Raw genomic sequence first — 17,126 nt, forward strand, 5'->3', positions numbered from 1 at the left:
TTCCATAAATATGTCCTATGGAATTTTTCACTATTTCCCGACAGCATTCAGAGACTTCTTTTTACACTCAAATATCCATAGCTAGGTCAAGCCATGGTCAAAAAGAGTAGAGTGATGAGAGAGAGCAGTGTTAGACACCTTCCAGTCAAGTGGCAATAACCTTTGAAATTTGACTTTGAAAAGATCACAGCTTGTGTTTTATCAAAGTTAGTGGCATATTTAAGAGCCCCTAACTCCATTCTAATGCCCCATTAGCATCATTTGTTTATGCTAATGTGGCGTTAAAAGGCAAAAAAATGTGTGCCATATTTACAAAGTGGTGAAATGCATGCATTGCGCCACTTTGTAACCCTTGGCGCTACACAATGCCTGTGCCAGTCATAGTGTATGCAAATGGGGCGTTCCCTTGTTAGGGGGGCTGAAAGAATGGTGGAAGAAAATCAGATTTCCTTGCATCATTTTTTTGGCACTTTTAACTCCTTCTCAGAGCAGGCATTATAAGAGGAATGCCATTGAATACAATGGGCCCCTATGTACTCTGCAGGAATATCTCCAAAATGTTGGCAGTACTCCTGCAGAGTACATCAATAGCGTCAACAAAACTTATGCTGGTTGAGAACGTGGGTGAAAGGAATCTTGGGAGTAAAAGTAATTTCCTGATTTGAATTTGAATAAACAAAAAGAAGAAAAGATGAAGATGAAGTTTTTCAAGGCATTGAAAAGTGCCCGAAGGGGAGATACTTACATTAGAGTGAATGTAGGGGAACCTACACCGCCAGAGAATATACCAGCTTATATTGTAATGGAGGAGTGAGGTGTTGCGCCATGTCTTTGGTTAAAGCAATGGTGCAAGTTGACAGAGAAAAATGGGAGCTTAGCGTTTCCTGAGAATGGGACGTTCAGTTTGAGAATTTTGGAACAATTGCAGATAGCGCTATATAAATCGAAGCCCCTTCCGAGACCAGCACAGTTTGAGGCATTAGCAGTTTGGGAGCTGGTAGCTAGGCAGCAACAACAACTGAAATTTTAGAGGAGAGCAAGAAAAGTAGAAAAGTCCTTAGCGGAATCGAGATGGGATTGGGAACAGAAGAAATGGAGATCAGTGACATTGCAGGATGTTAAATTGTTTCCTGCCATTACACAGGAAGATGAGATGGAAGAAAGGAAAGCGACTAAAAAAATGAATAAGAGCCTGTCTGAGATCAAGAAAGCAAGAAAGCCTTCCATAGTAGAGGAGGAATCAGATGCTGAGGATCTTGTTACACAGATACTGGGAGATCGACCACCAATGTATGCAGTGCATGAGAGTGGTCCGGGTACTACTACTGATCCAACAGCCCTGGCATAGGCAACAGTGACAGTTAGTCCAGTACAGGTTATTGCTAACCTGACACAGGTTGTGGTGCAAGGTAGTTCTAATGTGCTGACTACTCCTGTAGTTCAGGCGCAGATGCAGCCGCCACCGATACAGAGAATTTATCCTGATGTGCCTATTTTAGAGACAACTTCAAACTTAGTGGTGGCAACGGAGCAAATGGTTCTGAGACCAATGCTGGTTCAAACTGTGCCAACTATGATTTTGTTGCCCCAAGTGCAGCAGCAGGGGATGCCGAGGTTTACACCAATGACAGGGACACAGTCAGACTTGATTCGGGTAATGAATCAGAGTATGGGAGTTACTCTCCCACAGAGTACAGGTGCCAGAGCATGATTACTATTGGTCCAGCGGTACCATTATTTGCGCAGAAGAAACCAATTGTGAATGAGCAAGGAGTGATGTCTCAGAGTCTAATGAGAAGGGGACCAAATGAACAAGTTCAAGTAGTCTCTTCTGTGGGACAGACCTTTCATGGATCAAGGTCATTGTTAGATCTCAGTCCACTCGTTGCATTTCCAGATACTGTGAATGGACCTAGTGCAGGTCAGAGCTTGAAGCTACCAACACCGCAGACACCAAATGCAGTGTTACAACAGGTGCCACCGGTGCACGCGAGTCACATTTCGTTACAAGGATAGCACAGCAGTTGAGTGAATGGTCAGACAAGCTGAATACCCCACAGAATGCTTCCAAGGATGAGGAGCAGATTAATTGTGTCAGATTGAGCATGGAAGCAGGTGAACTAGTCGAAGGGACAATGGGGGTGAATAGGCTAGAGTCCTACACAGAAGGAGAGTTAAGATACTTATGCCGAAGGATTACAAGAGAGGTGGGCAAGGTGCATCAGAGATTAGCAGAGTTGGCAGAAAAACATGGCATAGAAATTGAGAAAACAAAGCATTTGAAGAGAAGCTACAGATTACATTTTGAGGCAAAAGATTTTGAACATATGAGGTCAGCTGGAATGAAGACGCAGCTTAAAGAACTATTGCAGAGTGCTGGGGTTTGGGGTGCATTAGAGAAGTGGGAAGGCAGATGGGTAAAGTAAAGTAATAAAAAGAAATGAGATTCACTAGAAGTGACCGAGATTGTACAACAGGACAAGGACCCGGTAAAGATTTTGCTAATGAGGGAAATCCCACGTGGAAATTTTGTTCATGTTCCTTGGAGTAGGACTGTTGTTTTATCATTTACAAATGATTACCCAAAACTGAGAGAGAAGCCAGTAGACTGGTATCAGCAGACGGACAGGTTTTTGAAGCTTGCAGAGGGTTTGTGGGAAGACTTAACACCTTCCTGGAGATAATGGTTCCAGCTGATTTGTGGGTCGAGTGTAAGAGAGCTGTAGATTGGCCAACAAATGAACCAGAGAGAGAGATAAGAGTACAGGTGCACCGTCTCCTGAGGTAATGAAATATTATAAAGTGACTGAATTTCTGAAAACAGGGATTTCACCCAAAAATATTGATTGGCAGAGGATTGATAGGACAGTGCAGGAAGTGAAGGAATCGATACATGTGTGCTATGAAAGATTGTTGAAGGCATTCAAGGAGTACAGTGGCAAAGAAGCGAATGAGCCGAAAAAAATGCTGCATTTTGTTTTCAGATTTGTAGAAGGATTGAGACCTGAGATAGGTCAGATGATAAAGAGTCATTTGAATTGCTGGCACCCAAAGCCGATTGATGAGGTGTTGCAGTATGCGAAATTCTGTAGTGACGAGATTGAGTTGAAACAGAAAAAGTTGAAAGAAAAGGCGATGGAGATTAAGGCAGCTCAAACAGGAGTACAGGGAATCTTTGTGCGGCAGATGCCGCAGCAGTAGGGAAATGTCATGTTTCAGCCTCAGATGAGAGGTAGGGGTCGTGGAGGCAATATGAATTGTGGTCCGGATTTGAATTCGGTAGTGGGTCAGGGGATGAAGAAGCTGTTGCCATGTCGCATTTGCAGAGCCGTGGGACATCGGAAGCAGGAGTGTCCAATGATGGTGCAGGAGGGTGTTGTTCAGCCAAGTAACTACGTCAATACATTTCAGAATGTGTGAGGCCTAATGTAAGGAATAAGACCAGGCTCGGTCCAGGTCTTGCCCGAAACTCCGCTGCACGACTCTGCGGAGCTTTATGCGCACCACTTGTTATCCCCTCTTGTTCCAAAGGTGACCATCAGCGTTGTCTGCCCTGCGGCAAAGCTCATAGAGCTGCAGGTTCAGGACATTGGTGAACAAGATGCACTTATCAGTGCTATTCCATGAAGGGACTGCAATTCCCATGTTTTTAGAGGCAGCAGCCATCTTGGGGTGTGGCAGGCCTATAAAGCCCAGCCACATCCAAGCACGTTGTTCACTATTTTGAAGACTTCGATGCAGCCAGACCTCGTGGGGGTTTCTCTGGAGAAGAACAAAATTCCTTAATGGCAAAGTGTCGTCTAACCAAAGAATCCTTGTTTTCATGGTGCATTCAAAAACGAGTAGGTCGTACTCGTAGCGGTAAGGCCTTGCTGAATCCAAGTTTGGAGGAAGTCATTACTTCCAAAAGGTAAAGTGCCCCTTAGCCTAACGAGCAAAGCGTTTTCCAGTTTCTAGAGTACAGCAGCCTTGGCTCAACGATTAAAAGCGCTCTTTTGCACAAGCAATTCAAAGCGTTTCAGTTCACAGATGTAAAGCGCTTTTGTGCACAGCAATTCAAAGCGTTTCCGTTCACAGATGTAAAGCGCTCTTTTGCACAAGCAATTCAAAGCGTTTCAGTTCACAGATGTAAAGCGCTTTTGTGCACAGCAATTCAAAGCGTTTCCGTTCACAGATGTAAAGCGCTCTTTTGCACAAGCAATTCAAAGCGTTTTAGTTCACAGATGTAAGGCACTCTTTTGCACAAGCAATTCAAAGCACTTCAGTTCACAGATGTAAAGCGCTCTTTTGCACAAGCAATTCAAAGCATTTCAGTTCACGGATGTAGCACGCTTTTGTGCACAGCAATTCAAAGCGTTTCCTTTCACAGATGTAAAGCGCTCTGTTGGCTTAGTAATTCAAGCGCTTCAGTCCTCAGGTTTAAAGCGCTCTTGGCACGACAATTAAAGCACTTCAATTCACAGGAGTAAAAGGTTCTTCGCACAACAATCAAAGTGATCCAGGCTACTTGAGTAAAAGTGTTTCCTGGTATTATTGAGTAAAGCGCTTTAAGGTCAAAGAGCAAAACTTTTTGGCATTTATTGTTGTGAATGTGAAAGTATTTCTGGAGATAACCAAATCAAAGTTTTCATTGTTCTTTGAAAAGCTTAAGATGTGAAAAGCATATTTAATTCTTTGAGATTTTATAAATAATGAGCAAAGGTTTATGTTGTGAATACATAAATGATACAGGATTGATATTCTGTGTATAATCATAGTTCAAAGTTCTTGCAATCTCTTGATTCTGAGGTCATAGTTTACTCTTGTTCCATGTATCAAAGAAAGGTCTTTGCCCTCATTTCAAAAGAGGTCTCCATCTGATATCTCAGAGACGCATTTAGTCAAGAGTCTATTGATGAGTTACATTTCTATGAATGAGCAAATGCATATTTGTTCTAACTTTTACTTTTCAGATCTCTCTCCCTGCTGTTCCCTACTCTAATTCCCTTCCCCCGACTGGCTTCATCATAACTCTGCGCTATAATAGCTTTCTGAGTTGGTGACGACGGAAGGTGGGCCTTTTGTTCAGTGACGTGTAGATCCCGTGGAAAGGACACCGTGACACTGAGAGTAAGGGGTCTTAATCCAAATTTCCAGAATAATGTGAATCAGATGCAAAATTTTCAACTCATGCAGCAGGTGCAATTGCCCCGTGCACAAGTGTCGCAGTTGCAGCCAGTGCAGCAGCAGGTTCTCATGGTACCTAGACAGCAGATGCAGATACCTCAAGCCCCGATGGAGCGGCAATAGATGATGCTTTCTCAACTGGTCACAGGTCAGAAGCAGGAAAGAAGTAGTAATGCAGTGCATCAATTCCCGTTACACAGTGAGCATGAAATAAATGGTGAATGGATGAGTGATAGTTCAGATGGGGAGACATGTGTGCTTGCAATTTCTTTAGAAGTAGATCAGAGGGGACCCTATGTGAGAGGAAAGGTAATGGGTCACAGAGTCTCATTTTTGGTGGACACAGGAGCTACACGCTCTACATTAAGAAGTGCAGAGGTCCCGAATCTGCCCCTTTCAGGAAGAACAGTTCAAGTCGAGGGGGTAGCAAATCAGTATTTGACAAATCCGATTACAGATCCAGTGCAAGAAGAGATTGGCAACTTTCAGGGACTGCATACGTTTGTGGTCTGTGATTAGAGTACGGTATCACTACTGGGAAGGGGCTTGTGTAAAACAAGGTGTTTGATTACTTGTTCAAATGATGGGATTGAGATCCAGACATATAGTGATGACGAGGAAGACTCAGCTCCAGAAACCGAGAGTGAAACTACAAATGAGCAGTACCCCTTGATTGAGTTTTACCCAATGTTCACAGTGAGAAAGCTTCATTCTGATTTGCAGGGAACAGTGCAAGTGAACGTGTGGGATTTGACAGGGAAAGAAGTGGGTTTGATTAAGGGGGTGGAGCCAATTAAGGTTACTTTAAAGCCAAACGCAGTGTTTCCGCAGCTTCCACAGTACAACATGCCACAAGATGTCCTGATGAAAGTGGTTCAGATATTTGCAGATTTTGTGAAGCAGGGAGTTCTAAAAGAGGTTTTGAGCAGCCCATGTAATTCACCGATAATGGGTTTGAAGAAGCAATGTGGAAAGGTTCGAATTGTTCAGGATTTGAGAAAAATAAATGATATTGTGGTCAAATATTGTCCCATAGTGCCCAACCAAGCTATAATAATGTTGCAGATTCCATGTGATGCAGAGTGGTTCACAGCAGTTGATTTGCCACAAGCGTTCATTTCTGTGCCTCTTCATGAGGATAGTCAATTTCTCTTTAGTTTCAAATTCCTAGATCGATTCTACTGCTGGTGTAGACATCCTCAAAGGTATACCGAGTCACCTTCTTTGTTTAACCAGATCTTGAAATAGAATTTGGAGTCATTAGAGTTACCTTTTCAATCGACTCTGGTGCAGTACATTGATGAATTATTGATTGTATCCAAAACAAGGGTTGAGTGTAAGTGTGACTTGATTGCCTTGTTGAATCATTTGGGAAAGTATGGTCATAAAGTATCACCACTGAAGTTGCAGTACTGCCAGAAGGTAGTGAAGTATTTGGGTCACCAGATTGAGAAAGGGTCGAGGAAAATATCCAGAGAAAGAATCACAATGATACTGCAGATAAGTCCCCCGACTTCACCGAGAGATGTCAGGATGTTTCTGGGTGTGGTGGGCTATTGTCCCCAGTGGATCTCAAATTTTTCAGAAATTTCAAAACCATTGCAGAAGCTTTCTCATAAGGATGTCACTGATCCCATAGTGTTAGATCAGGATGAGATGAAAGCGTTCTCTGAGTTGAGAGAGTTTGTGCAGAGCTCCAGCGTTGGGTATGCCTGACTACACAAAGCCTTTCACATTGTTTTATCATGAGCGTGATGCATGTTCATTGTCTGTCTTGACTCAGGTCCATGGAGGTGCTCATCACCCAGTAGCATATTTTTCAGCTACCTTGGACCCAGTTTCAGCAGCCTTAACAGGTTGTTTGCGTGCAGTTGTCACAATTGGTCAGAGCTTTTCACAGTGTGAAGGAGTAGTGATGATATATCCCCTGACTGTAATGGTCCCTCACTTAATTGAGATTTTACTGACAGGGACAAAAACCCAACATTTGACCAGTGCTAGGTTAACTAGGTATGAGATGAGTATATTGGTTGCACCAAATGTGACACTGAAAAGATGAACAGTGATGAACCCGGCAACTTCACTTCCAAATGATACTACTGAAATTGAAAAAGAGGAAGATGTTTGTCTGGAAGTAACTGAGTTGTGCACAAAACCGAGGCCTGACATTAGAGGCACCAGATTGGAAGAAAATGACCAAATTGTTGATGGTTCTTGTCTGAGAGACAACACAGGGACACTGTGAGCAGGATATGCTGTGTGCACAATTACAGGTACCTTAGAAGCTTCTTGGCTTCGAGGAGTGTATTCTCCTCAAGTAGCAGAATTGGTCTCTCTTACTAGGGTGTGCCATGTTTGTGCTCAATTGAGAGTCACTATTTATACGGCTAGTCAATACGGATTCGGAATAGTTCATGATTTTGGTCAATTGTGGTCGCAGAGAGGTTTTTTGACCTCTACTGGTTCACCAGTGACAAATGGTGAGAGAATAAAGGAATTGTTGTATGTGATACAATTGCCTGAAGAAATTGCCGTGGTGAAATGCAGTGCACATCTGAAGTCACAGGACTACGTGTCACTGGGGAATGGATATGCGGATCAAGTCAGAAGGTTTTGCGCATTGAACTGTATATCATTCAAAGACAAGTGGGAATTGTTACCAGAAGAGGATACAACATGTACAAGTTTTGCACTAAAAGTGATTGACACTATGGAAGAGTTAAAATCATTGCAGAGTAACGTTGACAAGGAGGAGAAACGTTAATGGAGTAAAATGAAATGTGTCCAAAGACAAGATGAATTGTGGGTATCTGAGGAGGATCAACTGGTTTTGCCAAATAGTCTGTTGTCCCAGATGGCGAGGTACTATTATGGTCAGGCACACATTGGGAGGGATGCTATGGTTCGTCTGTTCAAGCATGATTGGTTTAACCCCAAATTTAGACAAGCAGCTGAAGCAGTTTGCCATCACTGTGTCATTTGTCAGCAAGTAATTGCGGAGAAAGGAACCGTAGTTAATTTGAGCCACATTGGAAAAGCAGGAGGTCTATTCAGCAGAATGCAATTAGATTTAATTGAGATGCCTGCCTGTTGAGGTTTGAGATATGTGTTGGTGATTGTGTGCATCTTTAGTCACTGGATTGAAGCATACCCTACACAGAGGAATGATAACCTCACTGTAGCAAAACTGCTGCTTAGGGAACTGATGCCGCACTTCGGATTTCCGATCTCTTTAGAATCAGATAGGGGAACGCACTTCAATAATGAGGTGATTAAACTATTGTGTGCAGCGTTGAACATTGAGCAGAAGTTGCATTGTAGTTACCGCCCTGAAGCATTAGGACTAGTGGAGAAGATAAATGGTACTTTGAAGTCAAGAATTGCAAAAATGTGTGCAGCTACGAATCTGCAATGGCCTGATGCATTACCTTTGGTGTTGATGTGAATGAGAAATACATCTGACAGGAAGACAGGATTGTCACCCCATGAGATCCTCATGGGCCGGGCAATGAGGTTGCCAGAAGTTCCAGCAAATGAACTTGTCAACATTACAGATGATATGGTGTTGGATTACTACAAGGGTCTGGCTGATGTAGTCTTTCTCTCAGCAGGTGGAGGCCACCACACTGCCACCAATCCACGATCCAGGGCACAACCTGAGAGCTGGTGACTGGGTTGTTATCCGGAAACCGTACCAAGTGGCCCTAACGACTACGACAGCTGTGAAGTGTGCTGGGATCCCGAACTGGATTCACGTGAGTCACATGAAGAAAGTGGCAAGTCCACTGGATCATGAAGAAGCATTGTTGAGGGTACCAACAACGGTAAGACAAATTACAGCACCAGAACAGGAAAAGGAGCAAGGAGGAACTGAAGTTGAAACTGAGCTTGTTGAAGACGGTTCTATCACTCCTGTGAGATACGAGGGTGGAAACCTCCAGGAGGGTGCTGGGGAACCTATCTCAACTGACCTAGCAAGAGAGCCTCATACAGAGGGGGTTCTCCCAGAAGCAGACAATTCTGAGAGGCAAACAAAGCAGACCAAGAAGGGTAAGGAGTTGAGGTGGATCAAAGTCAAGGTGGTCTGACTCCTCTTGAGCCTGTTGCAGGTCTATCAAAGAAAACACCAGCGAGAAGGAAAAGGATTCAAGTACTGTTCTGAAGAGAATATTGACAGAAGATTCACGAAAAGGAGATAAGTGGCCTGAATCGCAAGTGGAGAAAAGGAAAGAGGTGTTTATCAATCAAACAATACAGGAAGAAGTAGATACTACGAGAAAAGAAGAGCTAAGTGAAGGAGAGCTGAATGGAGATCGAAAGTTGAAAAGAAAGAGAATAGCAAGTAGAAGATACGCAGGTCCTGAATGGGCGTATGCAACTACAAATGAATGGGAACAAGAGTTTATGTCTTTTTGTTTTGATAGGGAAGTCCCAAGTCAATATTTTGAGGTGACCTGAAGAAGATCAAGGAGCTGAACTGTTGAAACAATCTGAGAAGTATTTTTAAGAAACAGACTGTTGAAAATAACTGGAAAATACATTGATAACCTGATTTAACTTTTTGAAACCTGATTTGACAAGCTGCTAACTGATTTTGACAAGGAGAAGGGTTCCTGGAAGTAAAACTGATCTGCTGAAAGAAGAGTTGTCTATTTTTGATTTTTGCTGCAAGTTTTTTTTAAAGTTAGTTCTGCTTTCTGATTCTTTACAGATCATGGCTGATTTTGATAAGAAGATTAGGGATGTTAGACGCTGTAAATATATAAGTATTGGGTTGGCAATTATGTGTGGAATTCTGTTTATGGTTTTGATTTTGGGAATGTCTGTTCTTGAAGCGAAAGGAGCCAACCATACTTCTGCGTTTGAGACTACCACACTAACGGCTTTAGAGAGGTTTAAGCTAGCTGAGAAATATTTGCATGATTATACTAACGCACAAGGAGAACTTTCTTCTAATGTTTTCTATCGCTTTTTGAGTGAGTTTGCTGAGACGATGGATGCAAAGGATTGTCTTGTGTGTACGCAGATTCCTTCGTCAGTCGAGGAAGGAGTCACTTATCATAGTCTTCCATTAACATATGGGATAAGATTGTAGTCTGTTAATAACAAGGTTTTATAACCAGGAGTATATTCAGTATTTTTACTCTACTCATGATGTTGTGTTCTCGTTTGTTCCTATTATTAGGTATTTGAGTAGAGTAGCTAAGGAAAATGACATAGTATTAGTTTGAGGATTCTTTGAACCTACACTTATGTTTGGGACAGCTTATACTCACAAGAATAATCTAACATGCTTGCTTACACCCTTAGAGAAGAGCTTCTTAGATCATACTGATGACAAGAGAAAGGCGCTGAAGGAGAAATTAGGAAAAGGCTTAGAGAAAATGACTTACAAGAATGATTATGCTTAAAGTGCAATTAAGACGTAAGGGAAATTAGCTTTAGATGCTTTACAGGCAGGGAAGCTTTGTATATATAGGCCAACGTCATGCACTGACACTTTATTTGTGGGTAAAAGTGAATGTAGGCATGTGTTTTTGTTTCAGAGTAAACTGACTTTTATGTTGAATGGGCAGGACCCTTCAATTCCGGGGATATATTACATTTGTGGACTTAATCCTTATTACCGTCTTGCCAGGGGATGGTATGGGACATATTATTTGAGGATAGTATTCCCAATGATTTATCTGATGGAGGATTTGAAAAAGTTTCCGAAAATGACTGAATTACATTATAAGAGACAGGAGGGAGTCCTCTTCTGCAATAGTGGGAGATATATTTGGTGCAGTGATTCCTCCAGTGGGAGTCATCCTGAATTCAATCAAGATTAGAAAGTTGTCTACTATTGTAGATAACATGCTGACAAATTTTTCAGTGGCTGTACTCCTGATAGATACTGAATTAGCTGCGGATAGAGCTATGACTCTTCAAAACCACCTTGCTTTAGACATTCTTTTAGCGAAGGATGGCGGAGTCTGTAAAATGATTAACTCTAGGAATTGCTGTTCTTACATACCTAACAATAATAAAGAGATAAGAGACTTAGGGCCAGATGTAGCAAAGGGTTTGCGCCTCGCAAATAGCGAAAATCGCCGTTTGCGAGTCGCAAATCGCAGTTTCCTATTCAGAAATTCATTTTGCGAGTCGGGACCGACTCGCAAAATGCATTTCCGACTCGCAAATAGGAAGGGGTGTTCCCTTCCTATTTGCGAGTCTGAGTGGTATGCAATACCATTTGCGACCGCGTACGCGGTCGCAAATGGCATCGCAGTTACCATCCACTTCAAGTGGATGGTAACCCACTCGCAAATTGGAAGGGGTCCCCATGGGACCCCTTCCACTTTGTGAATGGACCCACAAATATTTTTTCAGGGCAGGGAGTGGTCCAAGGGACCACTCCCTGCCCTGAAAAAATACCGAAACTAAAGGTTTCGTTTTTTTTTTAAGTGCAGCTCGTTTTCCTTTAAGGAAAACGGGCTACACTTAAAAAAAAAAAACTGCTTTATTTAAAGCAGTCACGAACATGGAGGTCTGCTGACGACAGCAGGCCTCCATGTTTGCGAGTGCCTAGACTCGCCATGGGGCCGCAATTAGCGACCCACCTCATGAATATTAATGAGGTGGGTCATTGCAACCCCATAGCGAGTCGCAGTCGGTGTCTGAGACACCGTACTGCATACCAATTTGCGAGTTGCAAATTGCGAGTCGCAGGGACTCGCAATTTGCAAGTCGCAAATTGGCGTTTTGCTACATCTGGCCCTTACTTACTAATATGACTAACACAAGGAGTGATTTCAAGGAGTTAAAAGAACCAGGTGTTTGGGAAAAGGTTGGTAAAGGGTGTGCTTCAGTGGGAAATTGGCTTAGTAGTATTTGGAATGTGATATTGTTGAAATTTATACAGGGAATATTAATTGTTGTGGGTTGTCTATTAGGAATATGGGGATTATGCAAATTGTGTAAAATAATTAAATTGAAAAGGTCTAAAAGGAATCAGAGGGAAGAAAAGAAGAGGGAAAGAATCTATAGGGAAAATTCAAGGAGAAGACAATGGCCCTCATTAGAACCCTGGCGGCAAATCCCGCTTATCGCCGTGCTGAAGGCCGCCAACATACCGTGGCCGCGGCGGAAATCCACTTCAGGTATTACGACCCACATCTAGTAATCCGCCACAATCCAGACACCCACACAAGTCCCCCACACCAAAGGTAAGTGATAAACTGGCTATACCAAAACCCACACCGTCACGCCAACAGGAATACGCCCACACTATCACAACCCACAAATCAACGCGGCGGTCTTTCAACCATGATAATCCATTGGCGATACACACCGCCACGCTCAAAATACACACACACTTACAAAACACAACCACATTGGACAATTCAAAATACACACACCTGATACACATACACACACCACACCCACATACTCACACCACTATAAAACACCCACATTACCCACAACCCCTTACAACGATTTTTTTTTGAAGAAGCAGAGAGAAAGAATAGCAAACGCAACACCAGCCTCTACAGGCACACAACACCATCACTCATACAACATCCACGCACCTCAAACAACACAACACATCAAACAGCACAACAAACATCACCTCACACATTACTCACACCACATCATGGCACCTCAAAGACACCCCAGGTTTTCTGAGGAGGAGCTCAGGGTCATGGTGGAGGAAATCGTCCGGGTAGAGCCACAGCTTTTCGGATCACAGGTGCAGCAGACCTCCATGAATAGGAAGATGGAGCTTTGGTGGAGAATCGTCGACAGGGTCAATGCAGTGGGACAGCACCCCAGAACACGGGATGACATCAGGAAGAGGTGGAACGACCTACGGGGAAGGTGCGTTCCGCGGTATCCAGACACCATGTAGCAGTACAAAGGGCTGGCAGTGGACCTCCACCTCCTCCCCCACAACTAACAACATGGGAGGAGCAAGTCTTGGCAATACTGCATCCTGAGGGCCTCGCAGGAGTAGCAGGAGGACTGGACTCTGTTAAATCATATCTTTACTACTACATCCCCCACCCCACCTGCCTGCCATCACATACCCCCACCCTCACCCTCACCCCCATCACTCCAACACCTCACAAATGCCCCACCATCACAACCCACCCATCCCAATCCCAAGCCCTGCATGCAACACCTCTCCATAGACACCCCTCACCAAAGCATGTTCAGTACAGATACCCACCCAGACCCCAAAATCACTAATCACACAAGGGCAAACACAATAATGCAAGCATAGGAGTAGAGGGTAACTCACCCATTGCACAAGATGGCACACACAGATACAATAACTATGCATTTACACCCCAACAGGACCCCTACCCAATGTCACCGGACAGGAGGTCAAAAAAACAACAGAGGAGGGGCAAAAAATGGGAGATTTGGAGTCTAAATCCTGGTCCTGTGTGTAAAGTTCCCACTAAACAGTCAATCAAATACAGATTACACAAGGTTCCATCTAATTGTGGGTTTCTTTCAAGTAAGAAGCTTTGGTCAGTAAATGAGAACCAAAGTTATTCGAAGCAAGAGCCCTCACTCACTATCCGGTGACATGCTTCATCATAGGGCCAGCTCCTCGTCAGGCTGACGCTGCAATGCCTGACGGGCCCCACGGGGGGCTCTTTGCCGGAGATCTTTTATGAATAGACATATCCAGTCCCCCACAGAAGAGGCCCACAGTGATGACAGCAGCTCTGCACGCCTGGATTAAGATGACCAGCCTGGCCCATCAGGGACCTCTGGACAGTCGGTTCCCCTGCCAAAGTCACAAACCACCACAGACCCTCCCCCCTCAGGAAACACCAGCACAGCACCCACCCAGCGGGCCCATCCCTCAGTCCCCAGGACACGTCAATCAACAGTGTGTCCACCACTATAGGGACCCCAGGCAAACCCACCAACCCAAGACAATCAGGGACCTGGGGTTAGTGGCAGTGGGCACACTGTTCAGGGGACAGAGGCACAGGATAACAGGGAAACTGGGAGGACTGCTGTGCGACAGGGGGAGGACAGGCCCAGGGAACCCACTCTCCACGAGGCACTCACCAACATCATGGGAGCATATCATAATTCCCAGGAGACCATGGGCACTGTACTGGCCAAGTTTCAGGAGACCCAGCAGCTGCAGGAGGAACACTGCCTGGGGATCAGGGAGGACTTGAAGTCCATCAACACCACCCTGGTCACCATTGCAGGGGTGCTGGCAGACCTGGCCAACCCCATGAGGGACACAGTGGCACACAAACGGGCCCCTGACACTAGCCTGAACGATGAACAGCCCTCCAACTCCACTGGCGCTAGTGGACAGGAGGTCCCGCCACAGGACCAACAGGCCACCAGCACCCCACCACCCTGCAAACGGTCCCTGAGATCCAGGAACAAGACAGAGAACATTGCCACTCTCCTGATTGTCATCCTTTTGTCCCACTTTGTCACCCTGACAACTTTGAACTGCCATTACTCCACTTCCTATGCCCCCTTGGACAATGCACCTGTGAGGCCAACAGACTGGACTCTACCATGGACATTCCTCCACCATCACCCCAGCCCATTGCACACCCCCCTCCACTTATTTGCACAGAAATGAACACCAGTGAATCACAAATCAATCTGGAGTCAGTCAGTACTTTCACAAATGTGTAATTGCAACCTCTCAGAAATATAGCAATGTCAATGTTCATGTTCACATACCAATGTTAGACAGTTGTTGGGCAGCAGTAAACATAGCAGAAGGCAGAAAGTGTGACCCATATCTGTGAAATGCCAAAGTGACATGCCAGGGTCCATACATAGAGGTAAAAAGGCAGATTTATGCAATGCCCTACAGTAGTATGATATGAGAAGAGCAGTGCCATTCTCTTACCTGTGTCTCACTGGAAGTATTGCATGATGATGTTGTTTCGGTTGTCTATACTGTATCTTCTTCTTCTGCCTCCTCTTCTTCACTGTCCACAGGCTCCACAGCTGCCACAAGACCAACATCTGGCCCATCCTCCTGCAGAAAAGGCACCTGGCGTCGCAAAGCCAGGTTGTGCAATATACAGCATGCCACGATGATCTGGCACACCTTCTTCGTTGAGTAGTATAGGGAGACACCTGTCAGATGGAGGCACCGGAATCTGGCCTTCAGGAGGCCAAAGGTGCACTCTATTATCCTCCTAGTTCGCCCATGTGCCTCATTGTAGCATTTCTCTGCTCTTGTCCTGGGATTCCTCACTGGGGTCAGTAGCCATGACAGGTTGTGGTAACCAGAGTAACCAAGAGTCAAGAATGGCCAACAGTGTTCACAAAATGTACTGAATAAATGATTAATACTCATGAAATATTTAAAGTGTATCAGATTAATGTAGAAATATGTCATATTGAGAGATATGAAATATTTTCTTGCTTATTAGTTGTAGGCCTTAACTTAGCGAGTGTCTTGGCCTAGTTTTGCCAGGCCTCATGCAGAAGCTGTATTTCTTAGCGTTTAATCGAAAATGCTGACAGAGTTAACTAACTGTGAAATGCTCATTGTTTTACTTAAATGCTTAGCAGAAGCTTTCCATGAGAACCAACTAACAGGAGACAGTGTCCTTAAAAATATATCATACTGTATGTAAAATGTGTGAGATGTACTTTCCCAGGACGCGAACAATGAAGACACTGACTGGAAAAGAAGATGCAACAAAATTGATACCTGACGAACCGGATGATGAGAACATCATAAAGCGGACCAATCAACATTAAGTGAAAGGAGAAATATTAGAATTCATGGATTTGGGACAATAATATTATTGGATAGAGTAATAACATATGATTAACTGACCAATTGGAAATTAGGGGATAGTCTGGGTGACTTTGATTTAACAATGTGACAGAGGAGAAAGATTCAATTTAGACTTATGTAGATTTGAAGAGAAGAAGAGACTTAGGAGAGATTCGAGATTCTTTCATTGGGCTCATACTCTCTGAAGGGAGAGCCTGATGTGTTGCTGATTAATTGATGACCTGAGGACGAAGACTGATTCTGTTTGCTGACCCATACCGTGGATAGGTATGATTGAATTGTATTTTTATGCCTTTTCTTTCTAGGTACCAACTGTGCTGTTTTGATAGTTTTCTTTGCCTAGATGTCTTCTAAATTCATGTGCTAAATTGTTTTGCATGAAGTCCTGCATGCCAACGCTAATCTGGGTTAGTTGAGGGTATCAACATGATGGCTGACAATTTGCCAAGACAAATGATTTGACAAACTATTTTGCTGAACTTTAGGGACTGCATAGCATTATTCAAGCTGACTCTATTAATGATTTTCACTGATGCTTTAGAATGTATTGTGATTCAAGCTTTGATTACGTTGTGTTTCTTGCGTCTGTTTGGTTAATAAATAATATTCTTGATGCGTTTTGATTAAATATTGACATAAATCTACATGACTTTAGTATTGTTAATATAAGGGAAATAAAATGACTAAACTTTTACTAAAGGTGTGGTTATTCATGTCCTTTCAGGCATGGCGTGTGACAATTACTAACTCCATTGATTATTGATTATTGATTTGACTAATGACTATTGATTATTGTGTATTGATTATTGTTTCTATACTGGAGCTATGGCAAGAACATCTTAAACGAGTCAAAAGGTTCATCGACTTATACACGTCCCCTTGTAAGTTTACTTAGAGACTAAACTCTCCTCATTGTTGTCTTTTTCATGAGTGTGAATCAGTAGATGTGATGGAAGGAGCATCAGACCCTACAACAAACTCCAAGGCCTCCTCACTAGCTATAAGGAAAATGGTGGCATGCATCAAAATGATGAGACTATGCCCTACCACTGTTTCTATAGCGTGCAGTACAAGCCATCAGTTACAACAGACAAGATTTAAAAGTGGGTTAAGTACACATGATAATGAAATAGAACCAAGGGGTAGGGAAGGTAGCATTTAATGC

The sequence above is a fragment of the Pleurodeles waltl genome, chromosome 10 (genome assembly GCF_031143425.1).
Source record: "Pleurodeles waltl isolate 20211129_DDA chromosome 10, aPleWal1.hap1.20221129, whole genome shotgun sequence".
Lineage (NCBI taxonomy): Eukaryota > Metazoa > Chordata > Amphibia > Caudata > Salamandridae > Pleurodeles > Pleurodeles waltl.